Genomic DNA, 19,505 nt, shown 5'->3' on the forward strand with positions numbered 1-19,505 from the left:
CTCGCCCTTGACATTCAAAATCGTTTTAGTCTTTGAGAATAATGTACAGGCATAGAAAATATATCAAAACATGGCATAAATCTGTTCTTAAACAGTGCATTCATGTATTAAAGTCTGTCTTCTCAGTTGTGCGAGTTGGAAACTTTTCAAAAGCAGAGATTTCAAGGATTTTTCTTGAAGCTCTGTGCTGCACAAATATCTCAACATGTGGCTTGTGGGCCTTATGTTGCTTGCTGCTGGCACAATGTGTTCCTAATGTTTTGTAGAAACCTTAGACATGGCCCGAGCAAAGAACTGCTTGTGTAATTCTCCAAAACTGTAAATGTATACAATACTGGAAATCTATGTGTGCGAAAAAGCAGATCAGTCCTTCCTAAATCTTGTGTACCATTATACTTGTGCTCTATAATCTCCTTTCAGGTTATGCTCGATGGTTAGGTCTGTCCTTACAAGTCCCACCTCTGTTAACGGCTAAGTGACTTTTCAAAATGCTGTGTGTAGTTTTTAGTAAGGAACAAAGACATTATGTAACTTAACGTGTGTAGTCATAGGCCTTAAACAAACAAAATAAAAACAAGAAGTTGTGGTTTGTCTTCAATGTTGAGCATCTGTTTTGTTTCCATTTTGTTAATAAAGGATAGTATTTAGGTCTGACATAGTAGAAAGTACTTAATGCAAAATTTTAAAGAAAATCATTGCATGGATAGCTGTCTAATGTGCTTTGTATTCTTGTGTAGATGTCCCAAACCATGTCATTTTTCTTGATGAGAAAAAGAAGATTGAACAGATCCTGGCTAGGTTCCAACGTCACTTCTGTGTTACCCAAGTATTTCCACACACACGAACACTGGGAATACTCTGGTTTTTCCTTTTTGAATGCTGCTAGTAAATTGTATTGGAGGCTGTTACAAAGCACTCTCCCAACCTTCTGGTATGCCTGTTTGGCTGAATATAGGTTGCAGTGGGAAGGGGAAGCCTCTCTAGCCCCAGAATGGGTGAAAGAACCCATGGATACGGAGAAACGTTTCCAAAGCTCATTTTCTGTAAGTCTGAATTGCAGAAATATTGAATAAAAATAAGGAAGTCAAAAGTCTGGATTTTATTCCGAAGAGACTGTGCTCATGCAGAAGCTTGTTCATGTGTGTAGTTAAACGTTAAGTGTGTAAGGCCAAAATACACTGGCGTAAGACTGAATTTACTGCACCTTAGATACTCACTACTGCAGGATCTGCGAAAATAAGCAATATGTTTTTCTGTGCTTTTGAAGTAGGAGCATTTATCTCAGGGGTGGCTAACCTGTGGCCCTCCAGATGTTGCTGGATAACAACCTCCGTTATCGCTGACAGTTGACCATACTGGTTGAGGGTGATGGAGGTTAGAATGAAACAACATCTGGAGGGCTACAGGTTCTCCATCCCTGCTTTAACTGATGGTTAGAATAAACCAAATATAAATAAGATTCTGCATCTTTTTGTGTGAACAAATAAGATTATTTATAGCATTTTTATACGGCCCTTTAGCAATATGTTTTTGGGATCGTGTACAGTTTTTTTAAGACCATAAAATACACGAATACAACATAAACATAAAGCCAGAGTTCATTTTAAGAAACATCAAAATAAGTATGAATGAAGCCTGTGGTGCCCAAGATTTAAAAAACACTCAAACATGTTTTTAAAACTGAAAAGTTATGCCAATAAGTCTTTAGCTGATGTTTTAAAAACCTTTCCAAATCCAGGGCACCACCATTGAAAAAGATTTAGTAGCCATCCACCTTACCTTATTTGACAGGGTCCTGTATATATTCCAGTATCTGCCCCTTAATATATGAGCCAGTAGGATCCATAGTTGGTTTGAGGAGACCCATGTAAAACAACAACAAAGCAGAAATTGTAATGTAAGGTGATGTATCTCTTATTGACCTAAATACATAATTTGCTAAAATGATACCTTATCTCCCACTGATATAGGCAAGATGCTCTCTTAATTTGTATTGGGTTGTTGAGATCAACTCTGCAACAGATACACACAAAAAAATCTTGATTTTACTAGGTTGCCTTAGGTGAATAACTCTTGACCTCTAAGAATGATTTGTCTTACAAATCTGTAAGGGTCTGAAGAACTGAAAGTGATAGATAATACATATTTGTCAAACATGCTCTCATATCCTTAAATCAGGGTTTGTTTCCCAAGATTTTAAGGGGTTGCCTCAACATTCTAAAATATTTAACTACTTTCAGTTTTCCCAGTCTCTCTGTATTATATGTATGTGTGTATATTAAAATGAATAAATGTAAGTATACTTGTCCATAATATTCAAAGGCTATCTAAGTCAACTTGGCCAAAGATAATCCAGTGTGCAGAACCTTAACAGGAAGAGGAGTTGTCTTTATATCCTGTGTAGTATTCTAGACAATAATAATTGGAGAATTTTGGTTTAAATTGCAGTTGCTAACCTGTTGCTCTCCAGCTGTTTGTGAACTACAGCTCCTGTCAGCCTCAGTTACTGTGGTCAATTGTCAGCGATGATAGGATTGTATTCCTGTGGTATGCAGACTAACAGAAGGATCACAGAAGTGGGCTCTGAGAGACCTTGTGGTGGTGAAGATTTATACTGCAAGGTTAGAAGGAAGAACATCCACCGTCACCAAATTGCTTGAACATCTCACTCTTCTGACTACATTTGAATGAATGGTATATAAGTGTCAATTTTGTTTAGATACTTATTTGGACTACCTATATTAATGTGCATGTTTAAATCAGAAGTAAGTCAGCTGGCAATGATGTTTACGTTATCTCTCCTTCTTACATTCACAAATAAAAAACCCTTAGGCATGATAGGTTTGTAGTGAAACAACATCTGGAGGACACCAGGTTCTCCATCTCTGGATTTAATGGCATTGTTTCTCAGTAAATATTGCTTACTCCTTGTTCACCTGTTCCGTAAACTCGCCCTCCTATCCATGTTAACACCCACTTGGGATTTTTAAAAAGAATAGCTGGCAATTCTTAATTTTCAAACGTTTTAATTTTATGTTGTAATTCAGTGTTAAAAATTGCACATTTTGGTTGCCTTTGTGCACTTACTTCCTTGTCAGAAAATGATCATGAATTTGTTAGATGTCAGGTGTACCTATTCACTCTTTTGGAGATCTGTACTGAATGCTTCGGCTGTAGTATTGAGAACCTCAAGACTGGTGATTCAGGGGGAACAACATGCAGGCTGAGATGAACTTGCCTGGAGTAGCTGAGATGTTAATGGTATTGATGGTTCATCCCTGATGGAGCTGGAGGGATTCCTGCGGGTTTTGATGGCACTCCTGTGCACTATGTGGAATGAGGCAGTGGCCCAGGCTATCTCTATCAGCCTCAAATATCCTCAGCAGAGTGGTATCATCCCCATGGCACTTGGATAGTCAGTGTCATAAAGTGACAGGGCCGATAGCTGGAGCACAGGTGGTGGAACGCTGTTGCAAATGTTACCAAACACAGGGAAGAATACATTTGCTGTCTTACTCTGTGGTGTTAGGGTGGCAAAAATCTTATTTCTCTGCCACCATTGTGTAGGTTCAAAGCTTTTTCGTGTGGTGAGGGATCTCCTGGGTGTGGAAACAGAACCTAGAACCTCCAAACGTCCACTTAGTGGAGTTAGGGGTACACTTGGCATGTAAAGTCACTGACATCTGTTCTGACTTGGACATTACAATTAGTAGAGAGTTGAAAGTGGATGTGACCAACGCATTGTTTGTTGTGATTGATATTTTTCAGCTTGTGCAACTTGAGGATGTGGACAATCTGCTTGGAGGGTTGAGGCCAACAGCATATGCCCTTGACCTTTGCCCATCCTGTTTGTTAAGATCAGCTAGAACTGGACTGCTGGCTCTCATAGGTAATGTCTGTTTGAAAGAGGATGTGGTCCTGCCTGCCCTTAAAGAAGCAGTAGTGCGGCCCATGCTGAAAAAAATCCCCACCCCAAATTTAGATACATTGATTTAGAATAATCACCACCCAGTATCTAATATTGCATTCCTGGGCAAGATGGTGGGTGCATGGTGGCTAGATGTTGCTTAATGATACAGATTGTTTAGATCCATTACAATCTGGTTATTGATTGTAAAACAGCCATGGTTACCTTGGTGGATGACTCATGCTGGAGAATGGACAGGGGGCATCATTAGCAAGAAGTATTTGGGGAGTCTTGTTCTACCCCATGTGTTTTGGTCCACAGGGTGTCCCTTGTGCTATTTAATATTTCTGCAAAGCTACTGGGAGAAATTACCTGGAGGTTCATCAGTATGTGGATGATACTTAACTTTATTTCTCCATTTCACTCAGTAATTCCAGGGAGGCTAGAAACTTCAACTGCTACAAAATGTAGCTTTCTGATTATCAGTAAGGGTCAGGCAGTCAGAACAAGGTACACATTTTTTTTAAGCTGCACTTGTTACCAGTGTGTTTCCAGACCCAATTCGAACTGCTGGTTATTGCCTTTAAAGCACTGAATGGCTTGGGACTATGTAACCTTGAAGGACAGCCTACACTCATATTCTGCTCATACTTTGAGGCCTGTGTCAGAAGGCCTGCTCTGTTGCCCACCAGTGAAGGCAGTTTTGCTGGTAATAGAGCCTTCTTGGTAGTGGCCTCATAGTCATGAAGTGCAGTTCCTACAGAGATCAGGCAAGCCTCATCTCTTGCTTCTTGTAAGGTTGCTTTAAAAACATTTCTTCTCTAAAAATGTTAATGTAGGATTATAAATGAGCATAGTCAACTCTGATATAGTTAAACTGTTGTTTTATGCTGGTTTTTATCTTGGCATTGTTGATTATGTATGTTAAATGTTTTTTTTAAAGTGGATTTGTATTTCAAAATGTTGTAATCCGATTTGTGGAGGGGTTATTTTTTTTGAAAAGCAGTGTATAAGTCTCCTAAATATTTGAGTGGAAGCGGCAATTTCCAGCTTAATTCTGCATCTTGTTAAACTCAAACCAGTACACTCAACTAAATTAAGCTCTTAAGACAATATATTAAAAGGGGTATGGTATGTTTTCTTCTTCAAATTTCCTCAACGGTTCCTTATGTTTGCTGTAAAATGTCATTTTTTCTCGGGGGTGGGGGAGGGAGAAGTAAAATGTTGTTTCCCAACCACTGTTTCCTTATACCCCATATTTAAATTTGTTTTATCATAAGGAAGTGTGTGGGGCAATACTGAAGGCTTGGTAGCCTCCATGAGATGAAGAGAAAGTTGCAAAGGTACTGGGGAGTAGATATTAAAACTCACTATGTGGGGAGGAGAGCCTGGCTGGGAGTCCAGAGTCTGTGAGTTCAAATCGCCGCTCTTGTCTCCTGGGTGTCAAGGGCCAGCTAAAGATCACCCCCACAGTGAGAGGCTCAGGGGCTATGTGCCCTGCCACCTGTGCAGCCGTGGGCAAGCTGCATAGTCCCAAGGAGCCCAGTTGCCCCCCAGCTGGCAGTTGCGGATGAGGAAGGCGTGGCTTGTGCAGCTGTGGCAACCTGATCAGGCTTGTGAAACAATGGGCAATTCATTTATGTTGCTGCTGTTACATAAAACTACAGGTCATAATAGTGTAATTGCAATAAAGTAAAATTTGCTCTTTCCCCACAAATATTCTCAATTTAAATGAATTACTTTGTTCTCAGTGGTGGTGATAAAACATGTTGTTTTTCCCATTTCAGAGTCTGTAGGCTGTAACCTACTGGGAGTAGAGTCATTGAAATTAATTGACATTGAGTAACTTGGGTCTATTCATATCATTGGGTCTACTATGAACAAAACGTAGCTGGATATAAACTTGTATTAGTGGGACTGGCTGTTTGACTTGCCAGCAACCTTTTGAGCAGGCTAACATGAGCCATCTTTGATGATTTGGTTTGGTTGTAAATTTTGCCAAAAAATCCTTTTTTTTGCATCTGACCTCTTTTATAATAAAAGGAAACATGTAATTTCATATGTGGGCCAGTTTTAGTTTACTAGAGAAAAGAGGGAACAAAAGCCCCCATTACTGTGTGTTATAAATCTAGGGCGCTTATAAATTGTTCAGCAAAAGTTGCTGGAAGAGTCAATAAGCCATCAACTGGGTGAAGCTGGTGACATCTCCCTTTCTAGTTGCTTCTGTTACCCTAGAAGTAGGGATTGGCATGAAGGTTTCAGATGGCTGGGACATGAATTTTTTAACAGAATGAGCCTACTTGACTAGGATTCCCTAATCATTTAATGCTAATAGTGTATAAAGGACTGCGACTGTTCAAGAAAAGCTGTCAACCTGTTTGAAACCAAAACCTGACCTCTGAGACGTCTTGTACTATAGCTGCAGTTTTCTTTTCAACTGATGTTCAGTATTTTGCAGGGTGCTGCTTGAACGTCAGCAGTGCAAGGCCTCAGAATTAGGAATGAAACAAACCAGACTGGGAGTATATCGTTGTTGGCAAACCAGGCTGGAAAATACAAACACACATAGGTGCTTGGGATTAGTTTAATGGATGAATTACACAGTAATTTTTAGCCACACACACTGATGTAATTGAAGTTAAGGTTCTTGAGTTGCAGAATTGTCTTTTTAAAGAAAAAGTAAATATTGTTCCACAACAGTTTGTTCTTTCAAACGATTAAGGTGGCGTTTTCAGATAGGCCAACATCTTTGCCAATAGAACCCGGAGTATGAAGGCTTCCATGTATAAGTTACTGAGTAATTATACCAGTGTCAGTTGTTATGCAGTTAGTTTGCAGATTTTCTTTTTAAAATTGACACATTCTGCTGTCTGTTAGAGATTTGATTCAACAGAATATGCATATTAGTTGCTTTCCCTTTTATAAATTATGGAACAGACTATCTGAATTAGATTGGTAGTAACTAACTTCCCAACTAAAATGTTTACATTTCCTTCAAGGCGCTCGAGGTGGTGTACATGGTTCTCCTGATTGGGAGAATGCCTGACTGCTGTGGAGTCCGAAAATTGACCAAAAGTTAAGATGGAAATTAGTGTCTCCCCCCCCCCCGGTTAAGCTGATCGAGGGGGAGGAAAGGTGCTAAGGCTCAGATCTACCTGGAAGCTTTTACTCAACAGCCCAGAGGTGTTACGGCCACATGTGGTGACAAAATGGCAAAAGAAGGGTGCTCAGTACATGCTCAGAGGTCATGCTTTTGTCTTGGGACAATGGAACTATGGATCAAAAGATAAGCAAAGCAAGGTTTGGCTGTCCTGTCTGTGATCTCTGGGATTTTGAGTCTCATTTTGAGTCTCATTCTCCACCAATTTGGAAAAAAAAGGTGGGTTTGTCCATTCAGATCAACCACCGTGTCTGCAGACTCACTGTGTGGTTGTGACGCCCTTCCCTGGCTCTCCCTGTCAGGTTCCTACCTGCACGTGGCTACTGCCTGTCACTAGGCACCACCAGGGACTCCACCAGTCCGGACTGTCCTTTTTTATTGTTTCTCTCCCCGCTCTAGCACAGATCTCAACAGATCCCCCTGCTAGGCAACCACCAGTCACGTCCTAATACTAGTATTCCCAGAGACTCTGAATACTGCTATTGTTATTCTCTTCACCGCTGCCACCATTTGTTACAGTTCCCCTTCAGCCTTGGTCATTACCTTACCCTCCCTTCTGGTCTGTGAAACCCCAGCCAAGGATCAGGCCTTTGGTAAACCAAATTAAGTATTTATTAAAGATAACAAAGCTAACAAGATTAACAAGATTTCTTCTTAAGGCACATAAGCATATGGTTTTACTCAATACTAATCTGAACTCCACCCCCCTCCTTCTCCACTCTCTCCTGGTAAACCACTCTCTCAAACCCACCAAACAACCCACTCTTTCTCTTCTCCCCCCAGATTCCACTCTCACTCTTCCTTTTATACGTTCAGCCATTTTAAACACTCAGCCAATCATCTAGCATTCTACTGCCCATTTACTCCCCCTCCTCTTTCACTCCACTTACCGTGTATCTTCTAAACAACAACACTTACCATATATACATTAATATAGGAACATCACAGTGGTGTTGTACAAATTATTGTCTTTCAGTCTTGTGGTGGCATATCTGTGAAAGTGAGGGCCAAACAGCTTTTAGACGTTGACATGTGATCAAATTTGCTCATTTGGTGTACCGCCCCTTGAAATAGGTGTAAGTTCAGGCGAGACAGAATGCCTTTCCTGGATATTTTTGTTTCTTAATATAATGTTATTTGCTATTTAATTTAATTGTTTGTACAATGTATTGCTTATTAATGTATTGCTTTATTGATGTATTGCCTTGTGGATGTATGTTTATATTTGTGTTTACTTTTTCTGTAAGCCGCCTTGAGGGCCTTTTGGCCAAAAGGCGGGGTACAAATAAACATTAACATAACATAACATCCTGGCAACAATCCTGTGAGCTAGGCCACTGTGAGACGTAGTGACTGGCCCAGGGTCACCCAGTGAGCTTTATGGCTGAGTGGAAATATAAACCCAGGTCCCAGTCAAATGGCTCTAAACCCCAGATTGTTATAATGGCGATAGAAAAAGATCCACTGTAGTGTAGTGATTAGATTGTTGAAATCTGGACTGGGGAACAGAATTAAAATTTTTACTCAACCACGAAGCTCACTAGATTGCTTCAGGTCATATTTCTGTCTAAATTGCTTCACCAGACCTCTCAGCCTGACCTACCTCATAGGATTATTGTGGGGATTAAATGGGGGGGGGGGAGAACCATGTACACCACCTTGAGCTCTTTGGAGAAAAGGTGGGATATAAATGAAATGGGGTAACCTTTTGAACCTCTTAGGCATAGGGTCACATATAAATATGATAATCAAGGATGAAGGATGCTTATATTTTATATATGCTTAAAAGTTCTATAAAGTTGGCCAGCTTATACCGTCTTATCCATAAAAATAGGCCCAATAAAATGGACCACTTTACCTGCTTTGTTTCTTTGCTGTATCACATGCAGCTTCCTTTCTGTTTAGAATTGCAAAAGATCCTTATGGCAGCTGACAGAAATAGGAGCGTAACATGAGAGAGGCATTTTGCTTTGTCTTTTTTTAAAATTGCTGTCCTGAAAACTAATCAGTCCTTCTTTGCTTTTTTGTTTCACTGCTCCCTCCCCATCTGTTCTTTACTTTGCCCAGTTCCCTGGAAGTCCATTTAACACCTGTTCCCTAAATGTGTCCTCCTGTCCCAGTTACTCCTCTTTAGACTGTTTTTTCTTCTTCACGTCTCTCCTTTTATGTTCTTGGTAATGTCTCACAGACTGTCTTCTGTTTTCTAGCCAACATATAGCCTGACTACACTTAAAACTTTGGATGTACCTGCAGGCTGTTGCACTCAGCTAAAACCAGTCCTGAGGCCTTCTGGCTCTAGTAGTAAATGGTCAGCTGTTTGTTGTTTAGGAGCACCATGTTAACAGAGCAATATGTGTTCGGGTTTTGCTCACTCCAGCAAGCTTCATACTGCCATAAAAGAAGGTGGTTTGTATATGAAGAGAGGCTGATACTTTTCAAGAAAGATAAGCCAACCTTGCCTTCAAGATTAAATAAATAGTTTATATTTCTGTATATGAAATTGTAAGCAGCAATGCATACATTTCACTTTTTAGTTCAGTCGCTAGAGTCCTTAAATGGCTTAATTTTAGCAAACATTGGTGCTTGAGTAAGCTAGGATACTAGTAGTAAGGACTGTTCACCATCTGCTTCACCATTTATAAACATGTCAGAGGTTCTCTCCAAATGGAATGTTCTGTACTCGGCTAGGCCTCCTGCTCTCTGGATCGGGTTGTCATGCCTTGTAGCACACAGGTTTATTTTCCTAGTCCAGTTATGGCTTTTACTGTTTGCATTTGTGAAGTCATTTTCACTAAGTGGCAGCACAAAGACACTGAAGTAGCCAGACCTTGCCATTCAGTTGTTTTTATCCACAATTAGAATGCAGCTGGTTTTTAATAAGTTCAAAGAGCTTTCCTTACATGACTAAGGTAGCAATCTAGTACATGTCTACTCAGAAGTAAGCTCCATTGGGTTCAGTGGGACTTACTCCCAGGTAAGTGTGTATTGGATTGCAGCCTGAATGTCTGGTTTGGGGACAGAGTATAATCCTTGTCTCTTAAATGAGTCAAGAAGATTAAAGTAATGACAACAGAAGATTTATGTAACTTTAACGTTGACAACAAGGACATCGAACTTGTCAAGGATTATCAATATCTTGGCACAGTTATTAACCAAAATGGAGGCAATAGTCAAGAAATGAGAAGAAGGCTAGGACTGGGGAGGGCAGCTGTGAGAGAACTAGAAAAGGTCCTCCAATGCAAAGATGTATCACTGAGCACCAAAGTCAGGATCATTCAGACCATGGTATTCCCGATCTCTATGTATGGATGTGAAAGTTGGACAGGGAAAAAAGGGGATAAGAGAAAAATCAACTCATTTGAAATGTAGTGTTGGAGGAGAGCTTTGCGCATACCATGGACTGCGAAAAAGACCAATAATTGGGTGTTAGAACAAATTAAACTCGAACTATCACTAGAAGCTAAAATGATGAAACTGAGGTTATCATACTTTGGACACATCATGAGAAGACATGATTCACTAGAAAAGACAATAATGCTGGGAAAAACAGCAGGGAATAGAAAAAGAGGAAGGCCAAACGAGATGGATTGATCCATAAAGGAAGCCACAGACCTTAACTTACAAGATCTGAACAGGGTGGTTCCCGACAGATGCTCTTGGAGGTCACTAATTCATAGGGTCACCATAAGTCGAAATCGAAGGCACATAACAACAAGCTTATTATATGAGTTAGTGGCTTACTTACATTACCAGTATTGTGCAAAGTGCTTTACAACTTATATTCATTTTCAGAATGATGGTGTGTAATGCTAGTTGTGATTGAGGCTAATTTCCCAAAGGCCATTGTTCACTGAGCATTCAGACACATGCCTCTGAAGCCCTAGCCTAACACTCTTATTGCTCAATGCCCCCTCATTCTCCAAAGAGGTATGTGAATAGTTCCCAGGTGGTCCCCACTGAAGGCATCTTAGAAGGCCAGACCTGACTGCATGATACAGTTCTACTGCTGTAGCTATCCGACCATTATTTGATGGCTATTGTTGCACTGCTTTGCTCAAATTTAATTTTATGCATTCTTTTGTATTTCTACTAGAAATTGATGGGGGTTTTTTGTAGCTGTTGAGTGCTTTATTTTATAGGTTAGCCTTGGCTTCTTTGACATAAGAACAGCTGGCTTCTCTGCAGTTATGAGTCACAACTTGCTTGTTCTAGAATGCTGATAGCAGGCACCAGATATCTTCTTACAGTAGTGTTAGCTATAAAAAAATGATGAAGATAATATTTAAAGAGGAAGGGGCATTGTTTTTATCGGGAAATATTAATTCTAATGTTTATGTAAATGCTAGCATATGGGATAGTTGTAATATACAATAGCCAGTGAATTTCATGAGCAGTTACCTGTGCTTTTCACTACTTCTGGGACAAGAAATAAATAGTTTGAATTTTAAAGTGGTAATTTTTTCTTTGAGGAAGGAAAACCTGTGCTGTTGTCTTCATTTGAGCATGCATTCTTCTTGTTTTCTTGTCTTGAAAATATTTCAAATTTCTAAGAGCAGCCAGAATGATTAGTAAACAAGTTACATAATTTTGTAAATCCCAGGTTATCTTGATCAAGCAGCTTGGTTTGCTATAGGGGTTAGTGCAAATTAAATGGCTAAGTTTTTTTTAAAATGCCCCCTCCCCCCCGATGCCAAGGGAGCAGATGTCTTTTCCTCCTAATTTTACTCTGGCTTTCTGAAAGGATTTTGTCAAATTTTATTTGAATCAATTTCTTTGCTGTGTATGAATCTGAATCTTCTCTGAAAGGAAAATGCATTTTAGGTAGCAGGAAGAATGGAACTATGGATATGGAGCAGCAAACAATTTTTTGTGGAACTCTGGGCAGGCATAGTACCAGAAACAATTTTGTATGATATATTTATGACATTTAAACTGTGCCGCACTTACAGTCTTCAAATTTTAAGTTTATTTTAAAAAACTGGGTCCTAATAATGGGTGAGTTCCAGTGTTGCTCCTCTCTTCTTTGCAGCCCCTGTGCCCCCCCCATCTTCTCTGGAGAGTCCCCAAACCCTCTGCATCAGATGTTGGGGCTGTGCAGGGGCTGTTGGGTAAGTAGATGAAAGGGAATCCGGCTTGGACAAGCAAAAGTCTGTTGGATACTGCAGTGGTATCACTCAGTTGGCAGCAAAGAACCTTGGTAATAGAATTCAAGAAATTGTTTTATGAGATGTAGTAATTTTAACATACTTTTTTGTTTGAAGGCTGGATTGTGAGTCTTAATATTCATTTAAGCTAATTTTTGTTTTTCAGAATAAAGAGCTGCTTTGGGGACACACCTTTTTTGGAATTTATCCATCTCCTGCTAACTGCTACTTTCAGCTATGGAATCGGTAAATATTTTACTGCTTTTTTCCTTTTTTTTCTTTTCAGTGGAATAGCTTATGTAATAGTTAATGCAAAACCAAAATACAACTATGAATCATGATGGTGATTTTTCATTTATTCTTAAAATGTAAATATTTTTAAAGACTTTGATAGAATAGCCGAGTTGGAATCAGCTTAGTGCAGGAAAAATGTCTTCAGCTTATTTGTTTTAACTGCAACTTAATGTTTTAATTGCTATGTAATGTATTTTAACTTTGCAAACAAGGCATGAGCGTGAGGTTCCCTTTCTCCTTCTCCCTCTCCCCTTCTATCGTAGGCAAGCTCATTTGTTTCCTTGCCAGTAGAGAGCTTGTTGTAATAGGATTGTCAGCTCGCAATTGTTGCTTGCCACAGGTGACCAGCCAAGTGCCTAATTGCAAGGCAGGTTTTATAGTGGTTTATAAGTCCTTGGCTGCTGATTCAACAGTGTCTTTGTAAAGAAACATGCCATAGACCCTCTTTATGCAAACATTTAAATCAGAAGATTTCCCTGAGATGCTTACTTGCCTATTACGCGTTCTGGTGGTGCTAATATGAAAGCTATAGTCTGTATTGGTTATTTCCTCGCCCTCCCCCAAATCCTTTATCAGTTACTGTGGGGGAATTACTACTTCTCAAAAAAATGATTGGAGTCATCATTCAACTGTTCTTAGAAGTAACATTTCTAGATCATTGTCAGTGTGATTAAAGGAGGTTTACAAAATACAGTGGTGGCCAAACACAAAAAGTAGTCCAGTTGTGTGCTGTACTGGAAGATTGGTCCTGATTCCTGCATCCACGCACACCCAGGAAGAACCTTTCAAAGCTTTTTACATAACCCACCTCTCAATGCTGAGACCCAGCAGTGAGAGGCAAACTGATTTTCTCGTTGTTGAGACGAAAAGGCTTTCCCCTACTCCTGGAGGAAGAAGAAAACAGGGTTTTACATCCTGTAAGAGCAGCTGAGCCAGTTCCTTTGCTGTTGATTGATTGTTGCCAGTATATGGATCATTGTTTGCACTTGAGGACTAGGGATTGATAATGCTTGCTGTAAAAGGATGGAAAGCACTGAACGATTTTTAGCACCACCATAATTTATAAGGTCTGTTTGCTTTATTGACAGTCATCATGAATATCAAAGCTATTTGGTTAAATCAGGGATTGTTTCCTTACTGTAGGTGAGAAGTTTCATATTGAAGAATGTTATCTCAAGGATTTTTTCTGGAGTGGCCTTTGCCAATTTGTGAATGTGATTTAATATTACATTATCAGGGTGAAATGTAATCAGTTAACAAGAGTAATGTTTGAACTTGGTGATTAAAGTTCTGATTAAAAGACGATTCATTAAAATAAACTGGTCTGGTCTTTGGTTGAGATTTCAAAATTTTTACATTTTCATAGTATAAGTATTAAACATTTGGGGGAACAAATAAGAAACACTGGGAAGAAGTTACTGTGATGTGCCGCAGATAAGATGCATACAGCTAGTGATGCTTGGCATAGTTAAATCCAGGGGAGCAGAATGCTGCTACTGCGAAGTTCAAAGGTGTTATCAGGGCAATTTTATCAAATGTGTCACCACTATACCTGTGCACATGTAGATAATTTCCCTTACTGCATAGGTCCTGAATGAGATTGCTTTCTAGACATAAATCACATAGATATGTGAAGGCCTGGAAAAAAACTGGAAAAATTCAGGGGGAAAACCACACTTTCCCCATTTTTTTCTAGAATTTTCCAGTTTTTTCTGGCTCTAAAATCAGACGTACAAGTGGTGCGTAAATTTTAATTTCTCATGTGGAAATTGGGTATGCATGCTTGCCTTCCAGTATTGAATAATTCCATTTATCACTGAAGAATGATAAGGACTTTGTTGTGTGGAATCAATTATGTTGGGACCTAGAAATTAAGAATATTTCCATGGTTTTGGAAAGCTTATTGGGTGCTTGTTCATCCTTGAATTGGTACACCGTGCATAGCTGCCCAGTAAATTGGATGCATTGTCCTTGATTTGCAGCATTCTTCATGTCCAAACCATAGTAGAATCTGTGACCAATAATATGATGGCTGTGTCCCTAAAAATACTGAGATTATTGTGGTAGAATATGGTCATAATGAAGCTGAAGATGTGGCAGTTTTACATTCTTTGGTGATAGCTATGCAGTTCTTTCCATGCAGTATTAGTGTCTGAATTGTATACAGGCTTCTCTTTGGCATTCTCTCCTGTCATAAGAATTGGGTCACATCTAAACCATTGGAAAGGGAATAAAAATGCAGCACAGCTAAGTGACTGTAAGACACTTATATCACACTAATAAACATGCTTTATGTATTTATTCTTTCTTGTTGAAAAGTATTTGGCTATACAAAGTTAATAAACCCTTGGCTTTTTTTGGAGAAGGCAGCTTTTTATTAGCACCATCAAGCTAATACAGTATTCCAGGATTTGGTGGCTTTTGGTAGCATAGCATTCTACTGTAAGATGACAGCTGGTGTAATTCTCAGTACTCACAATTTTCATTAGAGAAGTTGACAGGTCAGGGCTCCCTCTGAGAAGGAGTGAGATTGAGATGGTGGTTTTGGCAGTAGTATTTCACAGAGTTTGTAATGAGCATGTTAGGTGTAAGATTAAAAGGATGAATATGGTGGGACTGCAAAACAGAATTGTTTTTCCAAGCTTGAGTCTTGCCTTGTTCTGACCTCCCAAGAAGAATACAACAGTAAAGCGGAGGCAGATAGTGAAAATGTAACTTGAACACACACTTTAAGGATGTAATTATCTTTTGAAAAGTCACATGTTATAATCCAGACAGAATTGCTTAGTTAACATGGGGCCAGATCTTGGTATTCATTTAACATAGCCCGTTCCCATTACCAACACTTCAGCTTGGATACATTTATCTTGTTCTTGAATGAATAGGGTGATAGTATTGTTACTATAGGAAAAGATTTGTAAGATCAGGATTTGCCAAAATCTTGAGGTAGATTTCATCCTGCATTACTAAATACTATTTCAGATGCAGCATAAAGTAACAACATGCTTTAGTTAATCCAAGCTACCAGTTTCAACAACTAATGGCCATTTGCAGTTTGATCTTTTGCCCATAAAATCAACCTCTTTGAGTCCTACTTTTCAAAATGTCTACTCAGTAAATGTGTGAAAAAGCCATGAATTAGGTCTTGATGAAGGATTGCAGAACTGTAGTAGATATACAGTGCCTTGCAAAAGTAATCAGACCCTTGACCAATGCTCTCATATTACTGAATTACAAATGGTACATTGCAATTTCATTCTGTATGGTATTTTATTTGAAACACTGAAACTCAAAATCAATTATTGTAAGGTGACATTGGTTTTATGTTGGGAAGTGTTTGTAAGAAACATAAAAAACGGAAACATGTTGCTTGCAAAAGTATTCAACCCTCACACATTAATATTTGGTAGAGCCACTTTTTGCTGCAATAACAGCTTTCAAGTCTTTTTGGGTAGGTATCTACCACTTCGCATACAGTGTCGGGGGATTTTTGCCCATTCTTCTTGGCAGATTCGCTCCAGGTTGTTCAGGTTGATTGGATGTCGCTTGTGGACTGCAATTTTCAAAGAGCACCACAGATTCACAATGGGATTGAGATCAGGACTTTGACTGGGCCCCTGTAGACCCTTTTTGTTCTTGAGCCACTCCAATGTTGCTTTGGCCTTGTGCTTGGAATCACTGTCCTGCTGAAAAGTGAATTTCCTCCCAAGTTTCAATTTTTTAGTGGCACTGACACAGGTTCTCTTGTAATATTTCCTTGTATTTTGCTCTATCCATACTTCCTTTGATTTTAACAAGATGTCCAGTCCCTGCTGATGAGAAGCATCCCCACAGCATGATGCTGCCACCACCATACTTCACTATAGGGATGGTGTGTCTTGAGGCATGGGCAGTGTCAGGTTTGTGCCACACATAGCACTTTGAGTTTTGGCCAGAAAGCTCTTATCTTGGTCTCATCTGACTACAAAACATTTTTCCACATTGCAGCTGGGGCACTCTTATGCTTTCTGGCAAACTGCAGACATGCTTTCAGATGGTACTTTTTGAGTAATGGCTTCTTTCTTGCCACCCTCCCATACAGGCAGAGCTCTTGATATGGTTGACTGGTGCAAAATTACTCCACTCCCAGCCAGGGCTGTGGAGTTGGTACACCAAACCTTCGACTCCGACTCCTCTATTTTTCTACCTTCCAACTCCGACTCCACCAAAAATTGCTTCCAACTCCACAGCCCTGGAAAGCGCTGTAAATGTCTTTTTACATTGGAAGTTCTCATAGGAGCATTTTTATCGCTGCCTGAATATGTGCTGATCTAGGCATCACAGCATTTGTCTTCATCTGGGTCTTGTGTCATATACTGACATACAAAATGTTTTCCATTTTGAGTTATGGTGAAATGCTCAACTACAGCTGACTTCATGGGAAGCTTCTTTGACATTTTGAATTTATATTTTAAAAAAATTGTCAATCAAAATTTATTTTGAAGTCGGAGTCGGTACATTTCTACCAACTCCACCCAAAATTGCTTCCGACCCAGACTCCACAGCCCTGCTCCCAGCCGCTGAACTCTGTAGCTCATTCAAAGTGATTGTTGGCCTCTCTGTGGCTTCTCTCACAAGTCTCCTTGTTCGAGTGCTGCATTTTGAGGGACGGCCTTTTCTTGGCAGTGGTGTGATGCAGCTTCCACTTCCTGATTATTGATCCAACTGTGCTCACTGGGATATCCAACACTTGGATATTATTTTGTACCTTTTTCCTAATATATGCATTTGTATTACATTATCTCTCACTTCTGTAGAATGCTCTTTGGTCTTCATTTTCCTTCAGATCCACAGCCTGACCAGTGATCCTTCAACGGTGGGGTTTTTATCCTGACAATGTGACAGCAACTTTAATGGTTCACAGGTGGAGGCCAATAGTAAGGTAATTGTGTTCCTTGATAGGGCAGGGTTTTTTTCATCTGTTAAACTGGGGGCTTCCACAGCATAGGGGTTGAATACTTATGCAAGCAACATATTTCAGTGTTTTATGTTTCTTACAAACACTTCCCAACATAAAACCAATGTCACCTTACAATAATTGATTTTGAGTTTCAGCATTTCAAAATAAAATATCATACAGAACGAAATTACAATGTACCATTTGTTATTCAGCAATTTGAGAGCATTGGTCAAGGGTCTGAGTACTCTTGCAAGGCACTGTATATTGTAAATAGACAAAGGGGATATGTTGTTTATCGTTATGTTCGCATGGCACATGAAAAGTTGTTCTTGGCCTGAGGAACCCAGAAATTGCAGTTCATGAGGCCCAGACATTTCAGGATGTATGTGTTTCCTTCTCCTTTACTCAAGCTATTGAGATGAGGGACATAGTGTATCTGCTGAGTCTTATGCAAGGATCCGAGTGTCCTCAGTTGTATTCTGCTGCTGGTATTACTTCCGCCTTGTGTGCCTGTTGTGGTAGAGGTTCATACATTCCATCTGGTCCACTTTGAACTAATGTTTATCTTTTTATTTCGGTGTGAATTGGTTTGTTACATTGATTGCACTATTGTTTACAGGGAGCCTACGGTAATACAGTGTAGCTCTTTTTTCCTCATATGACACTTCTGTTATTGCCCTAGGGCACATTAAATGAAAACTTTGAAAAGAGTTGTTCAGTCATAAAGGCAAGTGGAGACAGCCTGTAAATAGTTACTTATCTGGAGTTGTGTGTATGTGTGTCTGATAAACTGACATGAGAAGGGAAAGTCCAAATGAATGCAGTGGAGCTTGATGCATCGGCCTTTGGCTGGCTGAAATATTGAGGATTGGAAACTGATTTTCCTCTACAATGAAAAGCAACAGTGTTGCTGCATTTTATGATGTAAAATGCTGTTTACATTATAATCCTATACTTATTTATTCCGAACTAAGTCCCATTGAGTTCAGTAGGGTTTACTCCCCAATAAGTGTACTTAGGATTGCAGCATTAGTTTTCTGACTCACAAATGTTATTTATATAGAACACCCCAATACTTGATGCAATAAGATGCTGCTACATTCAAAATGTAAATTCTGTGAAAATGGCTCTCTTACATTTTGATTGCTGAACACCTGATAAAGTGACAGTAATTTCTATCCTTATTACATGCATATATTCAGGTTTGCTGAATTCATCTAGAAACACTGTGTATTACCATTCATTCAATGTGGGTGTAAATAAAGGAATGTTTGGAATTGAAATTTGATTGTAAACACCAAATCTAACTTTGCCAGTACTGGAATGAGTAGCATGATTTTGTTCCTTTTAACAAACAGTGTTACACACACAATTTCTGATGTCTAGGGATGAAGTGAAGTTAGAAAAGAATTAGATAAAATAATTCTAAATATGGCCCTTTGCATATTGCTGTAGACTTGTCTCTTGATTTTCATCTTTTTATGATGATGAAAAGGCATGAACCTGGTGTACTGAGTTTTCCAATCTGAGCACACCACAGAGGATAGATTAAAATCATATGTGACAAGTTAGCATTTTAATGACTAATGCTGCTGTGGATCTTGGGAGTGGATCAGCTCATTTTAGTTTCTCCAGAGGCAGAGCTAGGAAATGGATGTCATTTGGGGCCACTATTCCCAATTCTGGATGCTTGAACAGAGTTGCACCTCCTTTTTCCATAGCATTTCTTTCCTGTCCACTTTCAAATAGCAAAATGATGGATGAGGCTATTCTCTGTTCCTGTGGTTCTCCAAAACTCAGCGTGGAGGAGAGCCTACATATTGCCTCTGTGTAGTAAAATTAACATTCAGTTCCAGTTAAGAGAGTTTTTAATAGGGAGCAATAGAAGATTTAGACCAGGGCTGGCGAATCAGCAGCCCAAACGCCTAATTAGGCCTGCAGGCATCCCCATTTCTCCCACAAGGCCACTTTGGCTAAGCTACACCCACCTGCCCTGTACCTGATGCCATGTATGATGTCGGGTGTGGGGTAGGTAAAGGCCTGGGTCAGCCAAAATGAGTT

The 19,505-nt window shown here is 39.5% G+C and overlaps 1 protein-coding gene across 5 annotated transcripts in view; it reads left to right on the forward strand.

Moving 5' to 3' along the window:
- Nucleotides 1-19,505, forward strand: part of ANKRD11 (ankyrin repeat domain containing 11) — a 195,842-nt gene that overhangs the window by 13,499 nt on the left and 162,838 nt on the right. For 3 of the 5 annotated variants that reach the window (XM_061594504.1, XM_061594503.1, XM_061594508.1), the window contains exon 2: nt 12,378-12,457. The exons of 1 other annotated variant lie outside the window; for it this stretch is intronic. The gene's annotated coding sequence lies outside the window, so the exon portion shown is untranslated. Of the gene's footprint in view, nt 1-2,547; nt 2,695-12,377; nt 12,458-19,505 lie in introns of those variants that run through there. One more of the 5 variants, XM_061594505.1, reaches the window with a different exon arrangement.

This window comes from Rhineura floridana, chromosome 13 (assembly GCF_030035675.1).
Source record: "Rhineura floridana isolate rRhiFlo1 chromosome 13, rRhiFlo1.hap2, whole genome shotgun sequence".
NCBI lineage: Eukaryota > Metazoa > Chordata > Lepidosauria > Squamata > Rhineuridae > Rhineura > Rhineura floridana.